Raw genomic sequence first — 25,003 nt, forward strand, 5'->3', positions numbered from 1 at the left:
TTCAGCTCCCACCTCTATATCTGGAAGAAATTGAAACCCGGGTGTAGTTAAATAACAAACCAAGGCCACTCAAGGAGTAGGCAAAGGCCCATTTTGCTTCCTCAAGCCTGGTCCACAAATATTTTCAGGGTAGCATATTCAACAGTTATCCAATAAATATTGGTCGAACATCTTTGATTTGCCTGGTACCATGCTGGGCACCGGGGAGATGGCCATAAGAAAAAACAAAACAAACAAACATACAAAAAACAGAGAAAGAGAAAAAGTCCACCTTCACATAATTTACTGGTGAAAAACAAATACTTAAATAAATATTAGCTATCATGTCAATGAAAGACAGCTTCTATCAGGAAAAATAAATCCTCTGAAATGACACAGAGGGCTGCCTTTACACCCACTCCATCTGCTCTGTACGATTCTTTTAGGCTCCATGCTCTGTAGACCTGTCTGCCTTGTTTCTTTAGAGCAGTCCTTTAGATTGTCCTATTGTTAGGTCAGTGACCTGGCCCAGTCCAGGATTCCCACTCCCCACCCCCACCCTGTTTACTCAGCTTTGCTCCTATTGGCCTGCGTTGGTTTTATCATGAACGTGCAGTTCCCTGATCTTTAGCAGTCTGGTTTTCAAATCTTAGCAGAAGATTGTCCAGAGGTTACATGGGCATGGATAGCTTTGTAGATATCCATTTCCTTAATGGTTCTTCTTCCAAAATTGTCTTCTTAGGAACCTATCTGTGGTCTGCCAGTTGTTTCCCTGCCCCATTTGCATAGTTCTCGTTATTGCAGTACTAAAAATTGCCAACTCTTATCCAGTCCAAATGTTGCTATGATGTGTGCCCCAGGTTATAAAGACTCCCAGAGGTAATTTGAGAATGTGTACATTCACTCAGGTGACTGAGCCATTTTATTTCATGCTAGCTATAAAGTCGTGGTAGAGTTCAGTGCCTCTATCTATCTATCTATCTGTCTGTCTGTCTATCTATCTATCTATCTATCTATCTATCTATCTATCTATCTATCTACCTACCTACCTACCTACCTATCTACCTATCTATCATCTATCATCTTTTCTTCTTCCATCCAGTATTAAATACTTATAAACTACCTATCATGTGTTTATTGTCAGGGAATATATTACTAAGCAATAGTCACAAACCCTTGCCCTTTTACACTTTACATCCTAGGGGTAAACTAACTTCCTTTCTTCCTTTCTTTCCTTTCCTTCTTCTATCTTAAATAAGAATTAATAAATGAGGGATGTCACAGGGATGCATGTTACTTTTTTTAATCAAAAATTAAAATCACATTTTTATGATTGAAGGTGCATTTGATGTGAAGGATTGGCTTGACAATGAGGATTAGCTTTGCAAATTAGCTTATTCAGTCTGAAGCTGAAAACTTTTGACAAATGTATATTTACAGCATGTGTGCAATATATCTCACTTCCAGAAAATACATAATCTGCAACTCTAAGCAAATGATAATTAAAAGTTTAGATATCAATTTTTTTTTATTTTTTTTTTTAATGTGAAGACATTTTCTCACAGTCTTGTGGAGAATATCCAAGCTATTATTTTGAAGCTCACTGTGCTAGGTAGGGTTCTTCCACTTTAAGAATGATTGTGGGGAGGGAGGAGCAGCTGAAGATTCCCTTGAATTGAGTTTCCTACTTACAAGGAGATCAGCACATGCTCTGTACAGATATTTCCTAATGAAATAAACAGCAAAAAGAAAGGTAGTTCAAAGGTTTTGAAAACCGCAAAGGTCTTATATTCAGTATTCTTCGTTTATGGTTTATGGTGTTTTTCCTCATGCAAAGCCTGGCTTCTCAAGCTCAACGCTATTAACCTTTCCAACCAGATCATTCTTTGTCGTGGGAGCTGTCCTGTGCATCACATCATTTTTAGTAGCATCCCCGGTCTCTATGCACTAGATACCCATAGTAGCCCCCCTCCAAATTGTGACGATGAAAAATGTCTCCAGATCCTGCCAGCTTGTCCCCTAGGAGGCAAAATTGTCCCTGGTCGAGAACCACTGTGCTATCATAACCAACTCTGTTGACTTCCTTCCTGATAAAGTAACCAGGTGTCCCCTTGGATTTGCTTATCCCTAAAACCTCAGCAGACGTCACCGCTTTCATCTATTCAGGGTAGAACAAAATGAATCTTTTACACATCTGTTCTCCTGGGGTTAGCGGCAGAGTGCCTTATATTGGGCGGCACCTACTTCATGGGAACTGTTCCTATGGAACTGTCCTCACATTCTACAGCCAATCAGTACATTTATTCTTCCTGATAAGTCAGTCTATTCAATATGCAGATGTCAGGCAGATTAGGTGATTAAAATTTAAAGCTAAACATTACATGTGTAACAGCAGGGTTAAAACAATTACTTAGTTATTTCTAACTATCACATGTGTAGACAACTATAGAATGATTTAACTATAGAATGTGATTTTAAAATTTTTAAAAATGCTATGATATTTGGTGAAAACTGCTTTAAATGGAAGAGATTCACATCAGTGGACTGTTGAATGACTCAGATTTAACCAAAGCTCTAAGAAAGTAGGTGCCAACTGTCTAAATTTTAAAGGGAAGAGCCAGTCTCTTCAAGCAGGACTCAGAAAGAGGTGATTTAAAACTAGATTTTGCCAATCTTATAAAAGTTTTAATTTTGTGGCACCAACACGTTGGAAATAAAAAAAATGTTCGAAGAGTTAACTTATGATGGAGACTGGCAGATGGTTTTCATGTCCCCTCAAACCTAGTGGGAAAGGCTATATACAGAGACCCCATACAGTTTCTAGAGATGTGACTCTTGGAGTTTAGTAGACATGGTGGATGGTGTCTAAATAATGCCTGAACAAAAAGGCTGCAGCAGAGGCTGCCTGAAACGCCTTATGGCAACAGAGAATAGGGCTACATTTGAAAGAAACCACCTTCTCCCTAAATGCTGCTCCAAGTTAATTGCATGGCATTCCACATTGAGAATGTTGGCTGCTTCCCTGGAGATTGTCATCTGTCCAATGGCAAGTGACCCCAGCAGAAGAGGCTGGAAGTACACAGTGAGGTGCAGAACGGAGGTGGAATGGCCAGCTGAAAGGAGGGGCACCACCCCAGTAAGAGGGATGTAGAAGACATCTCCCAGGAATACAAGGGAGCTTCCCTGACAAAAAGAACCACCTTTAAACATCTGTCTCCTCCAGAGAAAACCAGCACCTCATTACTTTTCCTGTTAGTGTCCTCTCCTCCTTCCTCTGTTTCAACCCTGGAGGAGGCAGCCTCTTGAGTGAACTAAAGGGAGCAGCAGTCAAGATAGAAAAATCAAGAAGCCAACTACATGTCCCCTTTCTCCTACAAGAGGCAGCCAGAGGAAGGCAGGAGCTGGTGGAAGGAGGGTCCATTGGAAAAAACTTTTAACTTCGAATGACCTTCTGAGTTTGTGATCAATATAGCAGAATGGACAAAGTAATTATGAAAAGGTGATAATTTTTATGGTTTACTGGGTCAAAGGAAGAAGCAAAGCTGTGAAACCTGCCCAAGATTTCTTCTAGGCGCAGGAGAATCGGTTGCATGAAAAGGATTTGAAGAAGCAATGCGGGGAAGAAATAAAGTAGTTTTCTGATTGTGCTCTGCCAGGCCTGCTTGTTCAACATATCAGTTCTATACAAGTAAATATTGAACAGCTTATTCAGTGATAATCCAATTGACAGCTTTACAGTGCAATACAGTAGCACTTTTACTTTGCTATCAATTACATATTGCCTTCTCCTTCGTCACTCAGACAAAAATGTTCTCAATTCTCTTTCATCATAATATAGTGAAATCCTGCCATAGTACTGTGCAGGATTTATCAATCTCTAGTTTAAAAAAAAAAAAAAAAAAGGTGAGAAGAAAAGAAAACCATGCACAAACAATTCAGAAAGGCTTGTTTTTGCTTATAAATCTTTCCTACACACAGTAAAAATAATTGATAAAGGGAGACATTGGTGACTGATCTTATAATTCAATCTCTGGGCTTTGATTTTAGCATAAACTGGATTTCTTCAACAGAAAAAAGCACTCAGAACAATCTTTCCTTATCTGTGTCCTTCATACTACACATGCAATTATACAGAAAGGTCAGATTCCACAAACATTTCTTCTTCCAGTGGACATTCAAGGGAGAAAATTTTCTAGAGAAATACAATTGGAATTAATATTTGGGTTGGAAATATATCTCATCCAAAGGGGAAACATGTGCCATTTTCTACAGACGTGGGTTACTTAGTAAAGAAATGCGATACACTAAATAGCAGTAAACCTAAGTTCCAGACTTGCAGTTTAGGCTTAAAAACTTGGGTGTGTATTATTATTTAGTAGTAGTATTATTAAGCTTTTTTTTTTTTTTTTTAACACAACAATGTGAATATATTTGACACCACTGAACTGTACACTTAAAAATGGTTAAGATGGTAAATTTTGTTATGTGTATTTTACCACAATTTTTTTAAAAACATTATTTGTCATTAATATTGTAATGCTTGCTTAATTAAAAATATTGGAAAATAGAAAAATATTTATATCCTCAGTAAGGAAATAAAAGTTAAAGTTTTGCTCTTTCCATTTTTTTTATTTCCTAGATACGTGTTTTATTGTGATTTTTTTTTTCCTGTTGCGTTTACTGATAGGTTATTATTATTAAGCTTTTGACTGCAAAGCTTAAAAGTGAAGAGAGGAGGGAAGGGGAAGAGAAGGGAATGAGAGAGGAAGGGAATGGGTGAGGGAGAGAGGAAGGGAGGGAGGAAGGCAGAAAGGGAGGGAGAGAGGAAGGGAAGGAGAGAGAGACAGAGAGAGAGAGAGAGAGAGAGAGAGAGAGAGAGAGAGAGAGAGAGAGAGAGAATCCATTTTAAATGTAATTGGAAATTTTGAGGTGGTGCCTTCACATAAGCTGGATCCAGGTGGTTCTCAAGTAACATGAAGCTGTCTCTCTCTATGTCACCTTTTCTTACTTCTGTGTTGACTTCAAGATCATTCTTCATTGTGTTGACTTGTGCAAATAGAGGCTCATGTTCTATAACCTACAAGTTCAGGGGAAGAGGGTGCTTCCTGCAAGGTCTTCCTTCTGAGCTCTGTCCTGAGTAAATTGACGTGGGTTGCATGCCCATTCTAAACACATCCTTGTGATTGAGTGCATGGTATATGATCATTTTAGGTCAGCATCTTGTGCCCGGCACTACGTAGCTATGATGGTGGAATCAGGTCCAGACAAACTATAGATACTGAACATTGCTTGGGAAGTGGAATCTTAAAGCAGAATCTGCTCTTACAAGATCAAGGGAGAAAGGAAATTAGGTAGATAAAAACAACATATTCCATTTGAGATGATTTATGTAATCTCTTGGGATTTGATTTCTGCATTTGTAAAACAAACATAAATAACACAAGCTCTCCCAATTGTTTTAGGCTCTTATTGTAAAGCTTAAATGATGTAGAAGTGCATTAAAGAAATATTGAATTAAGAAAAAAGAGGAAAAGTCTGCAGATTAAAATAAAGTTAAGTAACATTCTATGTTGAGACTATCTGAATAGCTCTTTAGTGGAAGGTTATGTGATATCCCTCTTTGTGCACATCAGCAATTACTGTTTTTTGTTTGTGTTTTTTTTTTGGGGGGGGGGCGTTTAGGCTATAAGGACTGCAGAAAGATGATAATATATATAGCCCATTATTGTAGTTCCTCAAATATATAATAACTCTATGATACCAAGAAGCAAGAATGAAATATTGAGATTCAATAAATTTGGGTGCAGTCACAAAGCAATATCCTCTGGAGGGTGAGAAAGCCACTTCTTTTTCCTAAGATGACAGCTTGGGGCAATGAAAAAAAATATAAACTTGAGGTTTGAACAGAACTGCATTTGAGTTTCTGCTTTACCATTACTTAAATGTGAGATGTTGGACAAGTGACTTCACCCCCCTGACCCTCAGTTTCTCATCTATAAAAACAAGGATGATAACTAGCTTGTGGGGTGTTAGTGAGTTTTAAAGATAATGAGTACCATCGTATTTTTCACATAGTAGACACTCAACAAATGATGATTTCATTCATTGGTAGTATTGTGAACTTCTACGTATGCTCTTCTAGCCGTTCTAGATCACGAGGTGTTCTCAGAGACTAAGGTAATGATGTGAGACTTGAGTTGCGATAAATAGGTCAAGGGCTTCCTAAGTGACCTTTGCTGTATTTCAGGAAACCAAGGGTCTGAGTCAAAGTTTGATGGAAGGAGCAGAGCCACTGTACGTGATATAGAATAAGGTTTTTTGGTGGTTTTTTTGGTTTGTTTTTTAAAATAGGATTAGACCTTATACGATTCTGGGAGCTGGTGGAGACGGTTGGGAAGGAAATCTAGGTGTGGAGGTTCGTAAGGACACGTGGGAGTCTCTTACCACCTGCAGGAGGAGCTGTGCCCTAGTCTTCATTACCAAACTGTAACACACTTGATCCAGGACTAGCAGACACTGATGGAGGAGATTCGGTGGGAACTGAAGGACCTGGGGGTCTGGTAGATGACCCACACCAGCAAAGTGAGTTACCAGGTCAGTGACAGCATGGCGAACTGCCTCACTGCCTGGAGACTGCACTAATTTCCAAGGAAAATATACGGGCCACTGTTTCTCTTCTACCTTCAAAATTTTGTGTGTATTCCTCTTAAGTCCAGCTCTCTGAGTTTTGTGGTAAGGGAAGTCTGGGAAAGGTAGTTCCAGATTAGTTACAGTGATACAGTATAAAGCCACCATGCCAATTAACAACTCAGAACCTAAGTACCCATTTTGCCAAACTTCTCTGTTGTTTTCTATTTCTTGGTAGGTAAGGAGCTAGCTAGATAGCTAGATAGCTAGATAGCTAGATAGCTAGATAGCTAGATAGCTAGATAGCTAGATAGCTAGATAGCTAGATAGCTAGATAGCTAGATAGCTAGATAGCTAGATAGATAGATAGATAGATAGATAGATAGATAGATAGATAGATAGATAGATAGATAGATAGATGACGGATACATATAAACATTTATACTTGTTTTTCCTGAAACATTTAAGACTAACTGGTACATTTGGAGCCCCATTGGCCCCAAACACTTCTGTGTGTATTTCTAAGAGTAAGGACCTCCCCTTATGTGACCACATTACAGTGATACAATACCATTATCTCATTTCCAAAACTTATTTACATGTCACCAAATTGTAACAATAATGTCATTTAAGGCCAAAACATTAAAAAAGTAAAAAGGTCTGGCCCACATTCCAATCCAAGGTCATGTGTTGAATTTGATGGTCATGCCCCTCTAGTCTCCTTTATTCTGTACCAGTTCTTCAGTCTGCCTTTGTCTTTCATGAACTTGTCATTTTTTAAAAGTGTAATGTAGATGGGTACTTTTGTATATTGTCCCTCCATTTGGATTGTCTACTTTATTTTCTCTCAAAATTAGACTAAGAAATTTGGCAGGAAGAGAAAAAAATGATGTTCTTTCTAGTATATCACGTGAGACGGTATCTGCCTTCTCCTCTCATTGTTTAAAGATATGTTCCTGGACCATATATGTGTTGGTTCTGTCATTGCAGAGGATTTTTGTTTTGTTGAGACTACAGTTGATAATTTTCTTTTTTCTTTTTTCTGTATAGCGATAGAGAGTATATTTTTGATGATACAGGACAAGTATCTGTCACCACTATTCAACCTTCTGATGTAGCATAAAAGTTACCGTAGGCAATATATAATGAACACGTGTGACTGTGTGCCAATAAAACTTTTTATTTATGGACACTGAAATGTGAATATCTTGTAATTTTCACATGCCATAAAATATTCTTCTTTTGATTTCTTTCAACCATTTAAAAATGTAAAAACAATTGTTCGCTTCTGAGTCATTTAAAAACATGGCAGTCCTTAGTTTGCTATCTCCTCCTGTAGACCTGCAGGTATCGTTATGCAAAGCTGCTGTCTTCCTCTTCACAGCTTCTTTATGACACAGATACTTTAGCTGTTAAGGCCACCTTTGAATGTGCTCTTTGCCATTGAACGACCTGAAATGGGTAGAGGGATGGCAGAGTTGTTTAACTTATATTTATAGACACTGATTTTTTTTTTTTTTATTGCTCCTTATTCTTTCTCCAGTTCTCTTCTTGTATGTAGTATTGTACTTGGAACTAATTTTCATCTACACCACATTATACAATACTATTAGGTTGATTAATTAATGCATAATACATTCTGGAGACTAATTTGTTTACTCCTAGTAGACTCATTAAGGCTTGCTGTGTGAATGTGGGACTGAGTTTAAAAAGGGAATCACCTTAGACTGATTGACTTCCATGTCTGTTTAAAAAGAAAAAAAAATCTGACAAATGAAAATAAAGTAATCTATATCCTTGTCTTTAACCATGAAAGAGCATTAAAAGATTTCTAATGTTACGTGCACATAACTTGACTTCCTATGGTGCTATTATAGAGTTGCATGATTTACTTTCAAAAATTGATCATAGAAAAAGCCAATTAAAGCAGTGTGCTCATATTTTTCTCCATAGATGCACAGAGCAATGAGAACTTGCATCTCTGCTTTAATTCTGCATGCAGGTGCATATTTTAAGTTTGGTATCTCGCCGCCCATGTCAACATTATTGCCTCTTATGCAGGAAGAAAGCAGCTTCTGATAGACAAGACGGCTGTTAGGTGAGCCCCAGCCAGCAAGCCTTGTGAAAGACAGGAGGACACATTTCTTGATGCTATGTTTTTGTATTATATTCTGCCTTTTAGGAATAGTTTATGCACCTTGATGGGGCATCATCCTTCCCCATTTCTTTTCTGGTGAATATGTTTGGCTGAGTACCTAGATATTCTGACAGAGGTGCCATTCAAAAATTTAGAGGTACACAGTTGTCTGGTCCTGTGCAGGCTTTCTCTCAACTCTTATCTGTTACCCAGTACCTCTTCCAAGGTCTCGCCCTTTGAAAAAAGCTGAAATCTATTATAGTTATCAGATGTCTGGAGGGTTATTCTAGTAAGAACAGGTTTGTTTATTTTGTTTTGTATTTTTGAAATCTTGCTGCTAAATATGCAGACACTTCCCTTTCATTGAGAAATCTCTGTGGAAGGTCTGAGGCAGATCTTCACAGCTTAATTTGCAAGAGAGCAAGTACATTGTGTTTTTATTGCTTGTGCAGCACACGGGTCATCTCAGAGAGTGGCAATGTGTAGTTTATAAAGAGTTGTCATTATTGCCTGGCTTTGGGTATTTATGCTTTCAAAAATGTGGAGTAAACAGTTTGTGATAAATTCTCTCTGGGCCAAGGTTATTGGAACTCCTTCACTGGAGATAGTCAGGTATTGGATAGGAACCCAACTGTCCTATGCAGTTTCGATGCAATCAAGTCTGCAAGTCTGGGGTCAAAGAAGATGACCTCCCTAGATAGACTGGCCTTGGGCGAAATTGTTAAGCAGACAAGGTTCCCAGTTCCATTTGTCAGTTCACCAGAATGCCCTCAGGCTGTTCCCTGCTTCCCAAGAGTTACTCTGCCCCTCATTTTCTCAGGCAATCTCTCCAGCCTCAACACTCAGAATTTACTTGTTTGGTGCTCTGTTCCCTAGGATCCCCATGATTGTGAGAAGCAGTTAAAGTGCAATTGTTTTACTAATTTAATGAGTGAATCTAGCTTACTCTATTCCTCCACATCCTAGTACCGTCCCCTTTATTCACTTAATATACTATGCGAATTTTGGAGGGAGCCTACTAGAACCTTAGTGTTTTCCCATAAAGGGAGAACTCCAATAGCAAATATTTCAGCTATCATGGCAGGAAAGTGAGCAAAGTCTTTGGGAGGCCTTTTCACTCTTTTAAAACCATTTCATAAGGAAATACTGTGTTTCCCCGAAAATAAGGCCTAGTTGGACCATCAGGTCTAATGCATCTTTTGGAGCAAAAATTAATATAAGACCCGGTATTACATTATATTATATTATACTATACTATATTATATTACACTATACTATACTATGCTATATTATATTATATTTTATTATATCGGGTCTTATAGTAAAATAAGACCGAGTTTTATATTATACTATATTATATTAAAGACCGGGTCTTATATCATAGTAAAATAAGACCAAGTCTTACATTAATTTTTGCTCCAAAAGATACATTAGAGCTGATGATCCGGCTAAGTCTTATTTTCGGGGAAACACGGTAATGATAATAATAATAAGAAGAAGAAGAAGAAGAACAACAACAACAACAACAAAAACAATAATGCAGCTTTAAAATGGCAAAGTTGGGAGGAGAAAGGAATGTCAAGAATGAAGAGACAGAATAAAATGTTATCTAGATTTAGTTTGGGGAAGCTGCTTTTATCAGCCAGAAAGGGAAAGATGAGCATATTGGTTTTCTTCTTCTAATAATTATGTTATAAGAAATGCTTCAAATAAACAATAGGCAAAAGAAAAAGTTGTAGAACCATAGAGTTTTAGTGCTGGAAGGGAACTTCAGAATTGACTTATCCAAACCACTTATTTTAGAGGTGAGGAATTTGAAACACACAATATAAAACAGATTCATTCAAACATAAAATAACGAGGTATTGAATGTAATACAGGGAATATCAGACCCCTTAAAATATGGAAGAATAAACTTTCAACTTGAAACCCTTGCAACCATAACAGCATACGGCAATGATTAGAAGCACAAAATTTAAAGTTGGATATATTTAGAATCCTATTTTACTAGCTGTGTGACCTTGCACAAGGAATACTATTGTGCTAAACCAAGCTTGGTACCCTCAGCTGTAAAATTCAGATTATTAAAGTGAATGAAGACTGAACAACACATCTTCTTGGTACAGTGCCTTACATATAGTGGGCAATCAATAAATTCCTCTTCCTAGCATTCCTATTAAAGAAGCAATGTTTCTCTTGTCACATAAAATAAATTAGATAATGTTAGAGTGAAAAACAAAGTTAAATTTTGAAAAGTTGGTCACTATATGGAACCTTTATAACCTGCTCACATGTAGGTATACTCCAGAATTTTCTTGATAGTGAAATATTTTGTGTTTACTTGTGAATGTCTGCATTCTGAAGAGGGAAAACTCAAGATGAGAAAGAGGAAAGATACAAAAGAAGGAGAATGCCAATGATTGAATTACATTTGGGTGATTTAGGGCAGCAGTCTTTAACCTGGGGAAATGAACTCCTGGGTCTACATGAAGATTTTCTAAGGGTGCACCAGCATGGAAAGTTTAAGGGAATTTTATTCCCGACTCCTGCCTTTTCTATGGATCCCTTCGTAAAATCAATCTGCCCAGAAGAACTCTGCTTTGATCCTTCTCCATAATCACCTTACCCTCAAGTCACAAAAGAAGTCCAGATATTTTATCCATTTTACACCCTAAATCTTCTAACTGTATTGTTCCAAAGGCAAAACCAAAAACAAAAAACTCTGGGGTCACAAACAAAGGATAATTCAAAACATACTTGTAACTGATGTTGAGAATCAAAATGACAGTCCATCTTAACCATTCAACTCATTGAGAAATGGATTTTAAATAAAGGTTTGCACTCTGTATTTAACAACTCTTTTTAAAAAAGTCATATATGTGTTAATCAATTATGTATGGATGATAATCGTGCTGCTAACTAAATCCTAAAGAATGTGTTTAACCCAAACCTAAAACACTACTTCAAAGGGACGTGTGCATCCATATGTTCATTGCAGCACTGTTCACAATGGCCAAGATGTGGAGGCAGCCTGGGTGTCTGTCAATGGAAGAATGGATAAAGGGGAGGTTGTACATATATACAGTGGAATATTGCTTGGCCATGGAAGGGAATGGGTTCTTGCCATCTGCAGTGGCATGGATGGACCTGGAGCATACTATGCTAAATAAAGTATGTTAGACAGAGAAAGACAGATGCAATATGATTTTGCTTAATGCGGAACCTAAAGAACAAAATTAGCAAAGAAAACAGAAACAAATTCATAGATACAGAAAACAGTTTGAGGGATGCCAGACCAGAAGGAGGGTGGTGAAAAGGGGAGGGGATTAAGACATACAGATTTGTTGTTACAAGGTAGGCATGGGAATGCAGGGGATAGCATAAAGAATATAGTCAATGATATTGGAGTAACTATGTATGGTGTCAGATGAGTACTAGACTTATTGGGGTGATTACTTCATTAGTTATATAAATGTCTAATCACTACGTCGTACACCTGAAACTAATATAATATTGCATGTCAATTGTAACTAATTGCATATCTATATGAATCTGTTTACCCCTTAAAGCCATACGTTCATGGCTGTATATGGTATTCCTAATACAAATTTAATAGTATAGGGTTTGGGTTGGTGAGGCGGCAGCATCATGGGCTGGGCAGGTGGACAACCGCTTCATCCAGGATACGCTTGCTCTCAAGTACAGAATGCGGCGGTAGAAACAAACCAGAAGCAGTAGAAGTAACATTTGTGGATTTTGATGGGGCCCCCTATCGTATTTCAGATCATAATGGAGACAAAACAAAAGTGATGTATTTCTTTGAAATTCCACAAGGAACTTCCAGGCACATGGTGCTAATGAGTTACTAAGAGAGTGGAGGGGAGTTTCTTGGTAAATCCAGAATCACGATCCAATGTCTCTTTGCGATACGACCGTGAAAATCTGCCCACAACCAAGGATTCCATCGTGCTTCAGGCTGGCATATTGAAATGAAATCGCTTTGCCTCTGTCTTTCAGAAATGCTTTCAGATCCAAGAAGAGGGCAAGGAAGGTGAAAACAGGGCAGTTATCCGTTATGGGGATGACAAGACCATCCGTGTATGTTGAGTCTAAAAGATAGGGTCACAGTGGTCTTCAGCCCAATGTTTACAGAGGAGGACAATGTGGTCATTGGAAAGATGTTCATGCAGGAGTTCACAGGAGGTTGCACAGCCAGCCGCACGGCCCCTCACGTCCTCTTTAGCCACAGAGAACGTTCTCCGGAGCTGATACCAGAAGCTGCTGTGGGTGACAACATGGCTATATTACCTCCGTGCTGTGCCCTGGCCACACCAACGCCACTACCCCAGACGACTCCATCACCCTGACCTGCACGTTCCGGGACTACCTGCTCTACCACATCCCGTGCTGTCAGGCCTGTATCCACACACCTGTGCTGGCAAAAACACCCAGCTTCTGAGGTGCTGAGCCACACTTGCCTAGATGCCGAGAAGAAAGAAATGAAAACAATCAGGGGAAGATGCTTTCATCCTGCTATCTTGGGAACAGGAAGAGGAAGTACAGCTGAAAGCTGGAACACTGGCTCCTGGAGAATCGTAGCTTTTGATGTTGCACCTCTTCAAGTTCTTAAGGGATGCTTCATTTTGGTTCCAGTTTGAACACGTTTGGAAAATAATCTGCAGAAGCTAGCTCTGCTTGGAAGGACTTCATAGTTCCCAAGAATGAAAAGAGAAGACAACAGTTCCATTTGATTAACTCTTCTTTTTCTTTATCTTCCCTCCCACCCTCCTTCCAAGCTGTTTCGATTTGCAATCCGTTACTGGTAATGAGTTACAGGATAATGCAGTCTTGACTTATTATCTCCTAAGCATTTGAGTTCTAAACAACTGTATCTAAAGAAATACTGTTGGGGTCATTAATAAAGAAACTCTATCTTAAAAAAATAATCATGTAGGGCTTCTTTCCTAACTTCTTTAATTTTATGTATGGTTCTTTTCTCTCTTATGTTGTAATGCTTAGTTTCTAATATGACCCTGTACACTTATTTGATTTATTCTACATTTCATAATTACATCAACAATGAACTAAAAATAAAATCTCTAAGTGAAGTTTAAGACATTTTTGTAGTTCTTTTTTTGTCCTAGAGTACATACTCTTATGGATCGATTGTTGGAGTAATATATGCATTATATACTGAAACTCTGTGTAATGATGAAACCAAATTTTACATATAATTTTATTCATGTGTTTTACTTTGTCCTTAATTTCAGAGTTATTTCTCATGTTTGATGTATGTTTTAATATATCAAATAATTTCCATGGTTTAAAAGGGAGAAATATTTTAAATTCTTCTCAGAAATCTAGCTTTCATCCTAATTTCTATTTCCTGCATAAGTAAATATTGCAGTTTTTTCCTGTTTCTTTCCTAGTGTTTATTTTTCAGAAAAAATAAGTAAGTTCATGCATATGTGTATTCATATTTTCACTTTTTTAAAAAGGTCGTTTCATATAACCTGGAGATCATTTGTTACCAGTACATAAATACCAGTCTTCATTTTTTTTTTTTTTTACAGCTGCATAATACACTCTTTTGGTAGAGGTACAGTAGTTCATTAAAGCAGTCCTCTACTGCTGAACATTTGAATTGTTTCCAACCTTTTGTGATTCCAAATAATTCTGCTAAGAATAACCATTTGTCTTGATATTTCACACCTGGGATGGTTGTCTTTCTTTCCATCCCAGGTTGGAGAGGTTTTCTTTCTCTCCATCTATGAAATCCTTATAATCAATTGCTGAGTCAAGGGGTTAATGCTCTGAGATTTTGTTTGGTATCTCCAAATTCTCCTCTACAGGGATTATGCCATTTTGCAGACCTCTCCAGGAAAATTGTGGAGTATCTCTTTCTCCATAGCATTGCCAACAGCATGTTGTAAATCTTTTGATTTTTTGTCAATTTAATAGGTGAGGTTGCATCTATTTGTAGTTTAATTTATATGTATCTTATTGTGAATGATACTGATCATTCTATTCATGTTACTTAAGTGTCATTTGCTTAGCTTTTCCTGGAACGCTCTTCATTTATTTTGCCCAATTTTATATTAGGATATTTTTCATCCTTTTCTTCTTAATTATTGGGAGCTTCCTATAGGCTAGGAAGATAAAATGTTTGCCTGCAATATAATTTCAAAATATTTTTTTGTTTGTAATTTATTTAGTGTTAAAAAAAAAACCACCTCAATATATCACTCATATTTTGTTGCTTCTGAATTTTGAATGCTAAAAAGCTTGTCTCTAATCCTTGATTATAAAATAATCTATTCATGTTTTCATTTACTAGTTGTAGTCTTTGAAATCTTCAACACACTTGGAAATAGTCTGGTGTAAACTGGGGGAATCTAAGCCTAGTTTTATCATTTTGTAAATGACTATCCAGTTTTCCCAAAACTGTTGATTTAAAAATTTGCTTCCCTGAGTGATTTTAGATGTCACTGAAAATTTACATCAAGATTCTGGACTTTTCTATTTTAAAACATTGTTATCTAACTATTCTTGTGCCAATGACTGTATTTTTTTGGGGGGGAAAAGTACATTATAGAGGGTTTCTAGTTTGCTTCAGTTTCTGATAGGTCATTCCTACCCCATCCCCACTCCTTAATTGCTTACCTTTTTCAGGTTTTTCCCCTTTAATTCTCATTTAATACATATTTTAAACAAAAATATTGTAACAAACATGTCTAACTCCATACAATAAATGGCTATATTTCCTGTGATTATAGTGACTTTACTAACTTGGAGATCATTGGCATTTTTTTGGCATCCACTTATCATAAGAATATGGTTTGGGCTTTCATTTGTCCAATTCTACTTTTGATCTTTCAGGAAATTTAAAAATTGTCTTTACTACTAGGCTTTGCTCTTTTTCATCTAGTTTATTCCAAGCTATTTAATCTTTAAATTTGCACTAGAAACAGGGTTTTTCTATTCTATTATCTCTTCTAACTCATTGTTTAAAAATATAGAAAGCCTATTGATATTGTATGTTAATTATATACTCTGTTATTTTTCTGAATTCTTATTGTACGTAGTATTTTTTAAATCAATTCTTTCAAAATGTTCAGGGATATTTTCTTGCAATATCCCTAAAGGATTTGCAATTCAAAGTCCCAGGACGAGTAGATTAACTCCTTCTGAAGAAAACTTCTTTCAGCTTCCTTAGAGCCTATCTCCCTTCTGAATATTTATAGTAACTTAGACTATTTTTCAGTACTAGTAGATAAATATTCTCTCCAAAATATGGATTGAAAACTTTTGAAAAGGTCAGAGTTAGTTTAAGATTAATTTAACTTTATTTATTTATATTTTTTACCTAATGGCTGTGCTTTAAAACCTACAGGATACAGATATTTCTCTATGTAATTAAGTATATATTTTTTAACTTAGGAAACCTTACTCTGCCTTCTTTTAAAGTGTTTTGCAAATAAACCTTTAGTTAAATATAAAAATAAAAGTTTCAAGAAATTTACATACTTTATGCAAAGAATCATTAAAAACTATGCAAATATCCCTCTATTGAAATGATTGCTGCTTCAATCAATTATTATATAATTTCAAGCTAAATAATTCCGTATTCCCATAAAAATCAATTTCTTACTTAGGTAGATAGTTCAAAAAGTATATTTAAATTTAAGAACCACTGAATTACATCTCTTATAAAAAATTCATCACTGATGAGTACTGAAAAATTGCTAGAGAACTATTCAGTATTACTGGAACATTGCTTTATTCTCACTGACAGTCAGATTTTTTTTTTTTTTTTTTTCTGGAAAAGGCAACATGTTTTTCATTTCTTTAAGAAGTTAACCTCTTCTGACCCAGCTTCTAAACAGCCATTGGAAAATAAAAGTGGTCAATTCCCATCTTTCAAAAGAAACAAAACAGCATTGAACAGATTTTAAAATATTTTGAAGTTTGTGAGATTTTTTTCCTTTATAATATGAAACCAAAAATCTTCTGAGAATAAATCCTGTTTTCAAGGACTAATAGAGGTCATCTGTGGGGTCAAAAAAGAGGTGAGAGTGAGGAGAAAGGAAAACATTTGTAGACCTGAGCCCACTCATAAACGACACTTATTCTGTTTATCATTTTATCAGATGGTTATAGGAGGTCAAAAGGGAACTAAAATGTATTAGTTCCTACCTATTATGGGCCCTATCATATAGTAATAATATTAATCCTCAGAGGTGTACTTTGAAAAAGGTATTCCATGCTTTTAGATTAAGAAACTGAGAAAGGCCACAGGAATTAAAGTAATTCTATCCAAGGTGACCCGCCTGGTGAGTCACCTCACTCCAAATTTCAGAATCAAAGAGTCATGATTATAAAATTGCCTGGAAAGAATGGATGTTTTTGATGAATCATAAATGGAAGATAGGTTTGTCACCTATCATAAATCTTTTTAGGAATCTCATTTTTTATATTTATTCTAAATTACAATTAATGGGGAATGAAAATGAAAACATAGATAGTTTACAGATGTTCCTCGTTACTTGGAAAAGCTATTGGTGTTTATAAAGGCAACTTCATTCACCCATGTGTGGTAGATGTTTTTGGATTAATTCTTCAGTTAGTGGTGATAGGTTTGGATTTATATATTCCCCACTGTTTCTAAGGGCTGACATTTTGTCTGTAGATCCTCAGCGTTTATGGTATTGTGAAAGACTGGAGCCAGTTTGGGTTTCCAACATTATACTCTCTAACTTCCTTGGTCAGTTTGCACCTCCTAACTTATAGGCAAACCCTCAGATAACCAGAGGCCAAATAATTTATTTTATTTTCAATCTTATGTGAGACTTCATGAAAAATTAAGATACACTATTGCTTTTCTTTCTCTCTCCATTAGTAAAGAGGTAAACGAATGAGGAAGACTATTTTAGGATTACAGTAACAGAAATTACTGTTGGTTGTATACCCCGAAGTGCCCCTACCCAATTCACGTCCACCCAAATAGCCTCCTTATTTTGAAACAGAGTCTTTGCAGATGTAATTAGTTAAGATGAGATCACACTGGGTTATGGTGGACCCTTAATCCATTGACTGGTGTCTTCATAAGAAGCAAGGGCACACAGAGTCCCACAGACTCAGAGTAGACAGAGACACAGAGAAGAAAACAAAGATTGGAGTGATGCATGTACAAGCCAGGGAATAGACAAAATTGTCAGGAGCCACTATAAGCTAAGATGAGGCAAGGAAGGATGCTTTCCTAGAGACTTCAGAGGTAGCATGGCCCTGATGACACCTTGATTTTGGACTTCAAACTGCTAGAACGGTGAAAGAATAAATTTCTGTTGTTTTAATCCATTACATTTGTGGTAACTTGTTATGGTAGCCTTGACAAACCAACAGAGAAACCATTTTCCCTCAGTCCTTCATAGTATAGGTAAAGGATGGAAAGTAGAGCAAAGTAACGTAAGTTGACAGCAAACAGTTAAAATATATTCAGAATAGATTTGTTATCTAACTATTGTGACTTCCTCATTCTCAAATACCTTTAGCTCCTGCGAGAAATACTGAAGTTCTGTTTTTTGTTGTTTTGTGACACAATTTGTTTCACTGTGCCACGCTGTTTCTTTTATCTACATTATGGCTGCCATTGCTATGCACCAATTATTAAAATGATTTCTGTTCATTTTCCTTCTTTGCACATGTCATTACAGTCTATCTAAAGAAATCTTTAAAATATTTGTTGCCATTGAAATCCTTTCTGTTTCCGCCAGCTATCCCATATGAACCCTAATGCTCTGATGTTCTGTCATTGTGAATCTCTCCCAAGGACAACTTCACAAGATAAGGAAAAGTCTTAAAAGAGAAGTGTGTCAATCTTAAAACATAACTCTGTTTAAAAAATTCTGTTTGATGATAAAGAGATTCTTAAAATATTACCTTTAGTTATTTCATTTTTTAAAAAAAGATTTAGGTTGTGTGTTACTGCCTTTGCAAATTAGAAATAAATTGATTTTTTTTTTTTTTTTAATATTCGCTCTACTATTTTATTTAAGGAACAGAACAATAAATCTTTAAGTATTAAAAGATAAATATAAAACATGCTGTCAGGCTAATTGAGTTATTCTGAGCCATAAATATGTATTTTGACAGTAACTTAGTGGTATCCTTTGAGAGAGGCCCTAGGAATGGAAGTTACAGGAAACAGTAACATATGTTATCTGGGTGGTAGGAGCTTGCCTCAGGAAAGTTACCAGACACTATGGTGACACTAATCAGGAAAATACAAAGGCAGGCTGATTTCATCTGTAAATGTGCATTGTCTTTGGGGAAAATATGTCACATTTCCCTACTCAGAGAAGGCTACAGTAATACCATATCCACAGGAGAACATTTGTACCTCTAGTGTTGTTTTGGTGTATAAGAAATATAGTGACATCTTATATCACGTTTTCTATAGACTCTGAAAAGATTCTGCTAAAATGATGTCCATGAATATTCAGAAATCGTTCATCTTTATCATGTTATCTTGAATATGACGCTGAAGGAAAAATCTCTTTGGTTTGTGAGCTTTCTTTCTAATATGTCTTGGCAAAGGACAGGAAAGGGTGAATGAGTAAAATACGTGAAATCTAAGGGAGGAGGGCAAAGCCATTTAGGTTTACTTGACAGCCAGTGTCTTCTGAACATGGATCTCTTTTTCCTAAGCACACAAAAAGACTTCCCAGAAATTTAAAATGAATGGTAACTATCCCCATAGTTGTTTTCTAGGGCTACCGTAACAAATTACCACAAACTGGGTGGCTTAGGACAACAGAAATATATTCTTTTGTTCTGAGGTCAGACGTCTGCAGGGTTGGTTCTTCCTGGCAGGAGAATGTATTCCATGTCTCTCGCCTAGTTGCTGATAGTTGCCAGCAATCCCTGGCATTCTGTGGCTTGTAGATGCATCCTGACACCATCTTCAAATACCTCCCCTCTGTGTCTCAAAACTCCCTCTTTCTCTGAAAAAATTCACTACTCATTGACTTCAGAGTCCATTCTAAATGTAGAATGTTCTCATCTTGAGATCCCTAACTTAATTGAATCTGCAAAGATTCCAGTTCCAAATAAGGACACATTTACAAACATCAGGGGTTAGGACTCAGATGCACTTTTTGGTGGGGCACTATTCAGTGTACACTAAATTCTTATATTGCAATGCTGTCATATTCATTTATGGCCAGGTGTATCTTATAAAGCATCACGGGTTTATTCCAGGCTCCCATATAATCTAAGTAACTTGAAGTGATGTGTTCTATTCAGTAGAGCACAATATTCAACAGAGTACAATAAAACCAATGAAATTAGAGATATTTTGTTTAATTTAGGATATTATTATATTAGAAACCAGAATGCACAACTTTATTATATATTAAAAACCAGGCTCCTCTCTCTCTCTCTCATTAATCTAAACTGAGTATTACATTGCAAAACAAGCTGAGCACCCAACTAAAAGTTCTCCCTCTGCTGACTGAACAGAGACCTCTAGTTAGATAATGTCTCCTCCCATTTGGCTTATTTCACGACTGAAGAAGGAACCTCAGCTCCCCACTCTACTATTCATGAAAAATAAATGGTTCTTGGACAGAATATTAATTACAATAAACTTTAAAACTCACCTTTTCAAAGGTGAAATTGGAGAGCAGGGGTGAAAGGCCTATCAGAGGGAGCAGCCTGGAACTTCAATGCTTCATTGAGAGCAGATGGCATTCAGACTCAGCCCACTCATGATCACTCCATAACGAAGATGAAAGTCACATGTCCCCTTCCAGAGGTATAGTCGGCAGGCTGCCAACGTTCTGAACAAGTTCTTGGCCCACCTTGATCCATGTTAGAATTGTTTCCGCTCCATTTATCTACATCTACTAATCAATCTGTCCATTAAAAAGTTAAGTTAAAAAAATACTCATTTTATGTCATCGTTATTTTGCTGTTGTTCATGCCCATTAACAGTAACTGGAAACATTTTTATTGTTCCAGATCTTAATAATCTCATAATAATGTTTTGAATCACACACGTGTTTGAGCTGTCGTCTGCTTCCAAGGTACGTGAAGTTGATAATTAGACAATGAATGCAGGGCATTTTTTTCAGTGAAGCTGGCCTTGTGAGGGAAGAAACGTGGGTGCCCCAACAAGGTAGCAGCTGTAACTGAAATTCTGATGCACAGCAGGGAGTCTGATACAAGGCTTTTCGTTCTTCTCAGGAGTTGGCTGGGAGCCATTATTTTCAGGAAATAAAATAGTGCATTGTTTCAATCCATGACCACTTGTGAGTTGCCAGGGACAGCCCACGCAAGACCTTGGGATGATTATACACACACAAAAAGCAACCAGCAAACACAATTTTAATGCAATCTGTGTAAGTCTAAACTCTTGTCAGCATGCAGGGGACTACAAAGTGAAAGGAATGTATGTGTGAGGAATCACTTAAAACTAGTGATGCAATTAACCCTAAGGGAGCCTAATTTGTTTATCTTCGTATGTATGATGTTAGAACAGCACTATCTGAAAGTTGTATTTGCTTTTTTGCTCCCAATAACCCATTTCCTTGCGTCTATTTCTCCTCTTTTACACTAAAACTTTTTTGTTAAACTATAATAGTAATATAGCAAATATACCACATAAGTATCATAACAGGACAGTTACATGGATTCTTTTCAGATGGATCACGCTCAGGTAACTCACACACAGGTCATGGAACATCACCAGAACTCTGTAATTTTTCATGTCTCCTTCTAGTCACTATCCCCCCCAAAATTTCTGACATTATCAATGTTTTTCTACTTTATAACAACAGACTTCATACAGTACATACTCTTTCATTCAGCATTATGTTTATAAAATGTATCTGTATCTTTATGTGAGATTATATATATTTTTTATTCTCATTGATGCATAGTATTCCACTGGAGAACATAGCACTTTTATTTATCAAGTCTACAGGTGAAAGATTTTGGACTTTTCTACTTTGACACTACTATAAATAGAGTACCTAAGAATATTCTAGTATATGTGTTTTGCTGACTATGCATTTTTCTTGGCCATGCATATCTTAAAGTGAAATTTCAGGCAATGCTTTGTTCAGCTTTTATAGAAATGGGGTATCATTTTAATATGGTTTCTTCTCCTGCCTGTATTTTTATAATACATTGTTTTTGTTCTTACTGATCCTTCTGCTTATTTGGAAAGCCAATACTTTTCAGAGTGGGACTTAAAATTGTCATTCCCAGGAAAGATTGCCACATGAATTAAGGGGTATATCAATTGTTATCTTCCCAATGAATATTGATTATTACAGTTAGGATAACTACTTTTAGCTCCTTAATTTTTCATGGATCCTTTCCTTCTCTGTTATTCCACGCCTTGCCTTTAGTTCAGACTCCTATCTCTTACTTATACCATACATTAGTTATTTAGCTGGTTCAACTGCTTTCCACCACTGACAGCCCAACCAAATTCCCACTGATCCCCTGACCATAGGTTTGATGGCCAATGCTGAATAATCTGACCTATTTCTGTAAGAGTTAGGCTTCTTAAAAATTAGTCATGCTTTTATTGTTTCAAAATCTTCCATTGTATGTCACATCCAAGACATTTTCACCAAGTCTCTGCTTTCATATGTCGTCCATACTCAATGTATTTACCCATTCCAACATAGTCATACTTTGTAGGTTCCAGATTGTTCCCTTATACCTTCTTTCCTTTGACACTGTTTCTTATCATAGGTTGGGTACAATAGATATTAATCATGCTGTCCTCTCTGATAAATTTTTTTAGGTTTATACATTTTATTACTATGTATGCTTCATAAAATTGACTTGTTTTCCCTATTAGGCTAAAAACTATGTTGTTGGCAAGGACTATCTTCATTTTATGCCCCAAATACTTTATACAGTCTTTGACACATGACATACTCATGGATAAAGCTAAAGAAACAAACATTGTTGACTGACATTTGCTTTTTTTGTGTGCTGCTATTCCCAAGGATTTGGACACTTGAGTTGGTTATTTCTTATGTTTTTTTCTTACTATAAATGTCATGTACATTCAACTCAGCTGCTGATATTCAACATAAAACTCTCAGCCAGGATTGATTCTTGATAATTTTTCTTGCTGTCTTGCATTAAGTATGCTGTGTCTTTGCTCTTAATATCACTATGCTAGAAATATTGTCCTCACCAGGAGAATAAGGTACTAGCCAGTTTTTCAGGGGGCACAAAGTTGTGTTTATACAATATTCTAATTCTCCAAATGTTAAAATTCAGTCAAGGTGGGATGCACCAACTTCATATTATTGATAAAAATATTTACAAAAATACAAGGTCTCCCTTTAACAAGCTGGTCACTGACCTTGCCTCCCTCCAGGATGATTGCCAATGTATGGCACTTTGCTGACTCTGCATAGAGGCCTCTAGAAGGCCCATGTAACTGCAAGATAAATTATGTTTCAGTTCTAGATGTGCATTTTCAAAATGCTTAGCATCAAGTTATATGCCATGTTCATTTCCCTCAGCTTTCTTTTTACTTTTCCAAAGCTGAACAGCACATATATCAAATGTGTTAAATTGATGATTTCACTTGCTGTTATAAAGCACCTGTAGTGCTTATCCCATCAAGCCCCAGGGCCTGAATTTACTTCACAGAATTGTAAGTGCTGCAGGTTTAACTGGTGCATGTGCAAAGTGTTTGTCTTAAAGTTGAGAAATCCTGAACTCCTGTGCTTTTTGGTAGCTATCAATCCTAAATTACAACTTCAGTTTTATGATGCTGAGAAGGGGCTGTTGTAAAATACAATTGTTTTACAGGTTTTTATCCTTTCTACAATGAAAAGGAAAAATGGGTGTACTAACCTTCAATAAACATTTAGAAGATAATATTGAAGGCTCTCCAGATCTGGTAGAAATCGGCCAGAAATATTGCTGAGTCCACAACCTACAGGGGAAAAGTAATGTGACTGGCATACTTTGTTACTTAGTTTCTAAATCCAGGTAAAGATTTCTTGCAAAAGACAAATATATGACTGCAAATTTAAAGGAAGCCCAGAGAGACTTCTGACTCACAGTACAAAAGTGGAAGAAGTGAAATAAGAGATAGCATCACATTGTGATTTAGGAAATAGACATCATCTGTACTCAAACATTTGAAGTCCAGGACTTTATGAGAGCCACAGGACTCTAGTCTTGGGTGCTATGAGATTTTCACTGGACAATCCTGCATTCCCATCCTTGGCAAAGACTACATTTTGTTGGCCAGATCTAACTTTCCCATTGTGGTTCCCAGAGCAAGGTGTTTTTTTTTTGTTTGTTTTGTTTTGTTTTTGTCATTTCATTTGAAAGTCTTACATTTTTCCTCAGAACGGCATGAGGAATCCCCACCAAAAAGTAAATCAGGAATAGGATCCAGCCGAAATTAGCAAATAAACGACTGATTGTGAGTGTGGCTCTTACAGAATCCTGTTGGTGGGCTTAAAGTAATACAATACAGAGCCATGCCAGGCCCAGGCAGAGACGCAGAGCTGCTGTTGCTGTCCACGGTGCTGAACTCCAATCCTTAAGGTCTGCATTCCTTTTTATTCTTTGAAGTTTGGTCCACGAGAGCTGTCTGCCCAGCATCTCCAGAATTCTGAACCAACTGAATCAAGAAGCAGTAGATATATGGGAGGGAGGAAATAAAAAAAGAGACAAATGAATGAGACTATTGGAAAAGCACGACTTCTGAGAAGAGAAAAAGATAAAAAACATTTTTCTTTTAAAGTGATAGTTAAGCATTCAGTCTCAGGGAAACAAACTACCATTGACTTTGGCCAAACTAAGGTGGCTCAAGAAAGGAAAAGGAAAAAAAAAGGTGTAATAACTAATGTAATTTTGAAAAAAAAAAAATATATCACCAGGAAAGAAAGTTCTAGGGTACAGACAAAGGACATTTTCTCTAGGAATAAAGATATCACTACTGAGGTGACAGTTCAGTACTCCTACTTTGTTGTTGTTTTTGTTATTGTTGTTTTTTCTGTCTTTCATATATTAGAAACATCTTTTCAATTGTCATACTATAGTAAAAAATATTTGTATTCCAAACTGGACACAGTTCATTTTACGTGTTTTTTTTGACATATGTATCATATTTCTGATTGTTAGAGGTGTTTTCTCTCTGGTATTTTTAATAAGCATGGCCTTCTTTACAGACAATCTACTTATGCTTATAGAGCATATAAAGCTGAT

The 25,003-nt window shown here is 36.6% G+C and overlaps 1 long non-coding RNA gene and 1 pseudogene across 1 annotated transcript in view; both read left to right on the plus strand.

Moving 5' to 3' along the window:
* The window catches only part of LOC148758296 (uncharacterized), a 1,912,057-nt gene that overhangs the window by 1,578,462 nt on the left and 308,592 nt on the right, over nucleotides 1-25,003 (plus strand). The window lies entirely within an intron of this gene.
* On the plus strand, nucleotides 11,945-13,401 carry LOC109451600 (actin-related protein 2/3 complex subunit 2 pseudogene; annotated as a pseudogene).

The sequence above is a fragment of the Rhinolophus sinicus genome, chromosome 5 (genome assembly GCF_057876585.1).
Source record: "Rhinolophus sinicus isolate RSI-liver-muscle chromosome 5, RSI-T2T, whole genome shotgun sequence".
In the NCBI taxonomy this organism is placed as follows: domain Eukaryota; kingdom Metazoa; phylum Chordata; class Mammalia; order Chiroptera; family Rhinolophidae; genus Rhinolophus; species Rhinolophus sinicus.